Source organism: Eurytemora carolleeae, unplaced genomic scaffold (genome assembly GCF_000591075.1).
Source record: "Eurytemora carolleeae unplaced genomic scaffold, Eaff_2.0 scaffold1578, whole genome shotgun sequence".
NCBI classification, from domain to species: domain Eukaryota; kingdom Metazoa; phylum Arthropoda; class Copepoda; order Calanoida; family Temoridae; genus Eurytemora; species Eurytemora carolleeae.
In genome coordinates this window covers 1,378-4,719 of record NW_019398204.1, presented here as the reverse complement: position 1 = coordinate 4,719, position 3,342 = coordinate 1,378, and the positions used below count along the sequence as shown (strand labels likewise).

General features: G+C 30.0%; 1 long non-coding RNA gene across 1 annotated transcript in view; it reads right to left on the bottom strand.

The window, feature by feature from the left end:
- LOC111717008 (uncharacterized) overlaps positions 1 to 3,126 on the bottom strand; it is a 7,959-nt gene extending 4,833 nt beyond the window's left edge. The window contains exon 1 of the long non-coding RNA XR_002768645.1: positions 3,056 to 3,126. This is a non-coding gene — a long non-coding RNA (uncharacterized LOC111717008). The remainder of the gene's footprint in view (positions 1 to 3,055) is intronic.
- Between the last annotated feature and the right edge of the window lie 216 nt (positions 3,127 to 3,342).

Genomic DNA, 3,342 nt, shown 5'->3' with positions numbered 1-3,342 from the left:
CCCCCCCCCCTTCATAGCAAACACCCATCTTTAAACACTATTTCCTATCATCTCACTCTTAAATTCCCCATTTTAATAATAGAATTCTCAATTCCCTTTTAACATGCTTTTTTCATTTATCAATCAATCAATCCTACAGGCTTGTTATAAACTAAATCTTCAAATATTTTTAATACGCGTTTCATGCAGATATAGTATATATTTCGATAATCTTCAACATTAAAGATTTAAGAAAAAAGTGAAGATGATACGTTTATTTGATGAAACTATGTTAATTTCATAAAATAATGTCAATGATTTAATAGTAATATATAATGCACACACTAGAAAAAAATAACATTAACCCTATTCCGGCTGGGGGGGGAGGGGTAAAATTGACCCCCTGTAGTTTTTTACAGAACTCAAAAAGCATTGGTCTGAGGCTGTTGAATTTTTCTAGATTTTCTTAAATACCCATGACCCCTCCCTTTAGGTCTAAACTTGGGCTTTTATACTAACTGCCTGAGTCCTCAGGCATACTGCCTGAATGACTACTTTTCCTGTAACAAACTAAATCTTTGCTTTGGCCCTCTTTCAGTTGTTAGATTTTAAAAATGACATTTTTACTAAATATCTGGATTTTGCAAAAAAATTACTGCAATTTTTGCAAATTTGCACAGGAATTGAGTCTTTGTCACAAACTCTGAATTTCTAAACCTTAGATATTTCAAACTATGAATGATATTAGATTAACGTATCCTGGTTTTCAAGTACCCCAGCAGGGATAGGGTTAACAAAATATACATATATTATCAAACTTAAAACATGTACTTTTATTGATTATGTAAAAATGGGGTAAATCAGAAAATAAAGATTTTATTTATCTTAAATTTAACTTCATTATCAAACCAAAAAATTGAAAAAATGGGATTATAGGTTAGTAAGTATACTACTACGCCAAGATAACGCCTCCAGTTTTCGTGAAACTATTTAAAGACTTCGATAATGCTCCAATGATGCTCCAATGATGCTCCAATGATGCTCCAATGATGCTCCAATGATGCTCCAATGATGTTCTAAAGATACTCCAATGATGCTCCAATGATGCTCCAATGATGCTCCAATGATACTCCAATGATGCTCCAACCAATGATGTTCCTATGATGCTCCAATCATGTTCCAATCATGCTCCAATCATGCTCCAATGATGCTCCAATCATGGAACAAAGATGTTCCAATTATAACTCTATATATGATGATCCAAAAATGCTGTTTCTCGTTTAATAAAATTCCTTTATATTAAATAATTTCAGAGATTTTAGTATTTCCAAGGTCTATCTATCTATCTATCTATCTATCTATCTATCTATCTATCTATCTATCTATCTATCTATCTATCTATCTATCTATCTATCTATCTATCTATCTATCTATCTATCTATCTATCTATCTATCTATCTATCTATCTATCTATCTATCTATCTATCTATCTATCTATCTATCTATCTATCTATCTATCTATCTATCTATCTATCTATCTATCTATCTATCTATCTATCTATCTATCTATCTATCTATCTATCTATCTATCTATCTATCTATCTATCTATCTATCTATCTATCTATCTATCTATCTATCTATCTATCTATCTATCTATCTATCTATCTATCTATCTATCTATCTATCTATCTATCTATCTATCTATCTATCTATCTATCTATCTATCTATCTATCTATCTATCTATCTATCTATCTATCTATCTATCTATCTATCTATCTATCTATCTATCNAGAATAAATATCCACCAAGAAATGTATCCAAAGAATAAATATCTTCAAGGAAATGTATCCAAAGAATAAATATCCACCAAGAAATATATTTAAAGAATAAATATCCACCAAGAAACGTATACAAGGAATAAATATCCACCAAGAAATGTATCCAAAGAATAAATATCTTCCAGGAAATGTATCCAAAGAATAAATATCCACCAAGAAATATATTTAAAGAATAAATATCCACCAAGAAAAGTATCCAAAGAATAAATATCTTCCAGGAAATGTATCCAAAGAATAAATATCCACCAAGAAATATATTTAAAGAATAAATATCCACCAAGAAATATATTTAAAGAATAAATATCCACCAAGAAAAGTATCCAAAGAATAAATATCTTCCAGGAAATGTATCCAAAGAATAAATATCCACCAAGAAATATATTTAAAGAATAAATATCCACCAAGAAATATATTTAAAGAATAAATATCCACCAAGAAATGGATCCAAAGAATAAATATCCACCAAGAAATGTATCCAAAGAATAAATATCCATCAAGAAATGTATCTAAAGAATAAATATCCATCAAGAAATACATCCAAAGAATGAACATCTTCTAGGAAATGTATCTTCTTTATATTTAGATATTTTTTTCATTGTTTTTGTTTTTTTTGAAGGAATTATTGTCTTTGGTAATAATATTTATTTCATCCGTCATCCTTGAATAATTATAAAGAAATTGCCTCTTTGCTACATGCTTTGATTTTCTAATCCTTATATCTTTGGAGCCCAATGTCGTAGACCTTATATATTTCAAACTATGAATTTTGTCAGATCAAAAAAAGGTGTAGACTGTTATAGACCCTCAAGTACAATAGGTGGCAACAGAGAAATGGACCAATTATACATGACGTCACAAGTGTCAAATATAACAAGGAAGACAACATTTTCTCCCATTAGTTGACATTTTTTCAAGATTAAGTAAAAAAGTGTAAAAACAGAAAAAAGAACACATACAATTGCACTTATTTTACTATAAGATAAGCACTTTCGTCTAAAATTATTACTATTATCAACAATTTTGTTGGTAATAAAAACTGAGTTGACACTTATGACGTCAGAAAACAGCTGTACTGAGAGTGAACAAATTCTACGTTGCCATCAGAATTAGAATCAGTTTTAGAATCTATTTGATAAGGGATTAGGAAAGTTGAGTTTGTGGCAAAGTTTGTAAAGGTTCTTAGAAAATAAATAATAAAATATTTTAAACTTTCATAATTTTTGAAAAAAAAATTACCTTCTTATTGCAGGACAGTCCCTGTCTGAATTACAGGACCGGGGCCTGAAAACATAGATAAATAACAACACAGATATAGAACAATAGATGTCGTCTTTTCAATACTTAGGGTTTTTTCGATTAACTCTGGGGCAAAACCCCATAAGTTATGCGCATGCAGTGCAGCGGAACTCCTTTGGGCTTTTGCCTCAGGGTTATTGTGAACGAAAAACCCCTAAATCTTGGACGACATTCAGTGCTCTATCTGTATTGTTATTAATCTATGCCTAAAACAGTTTCAAGTACGT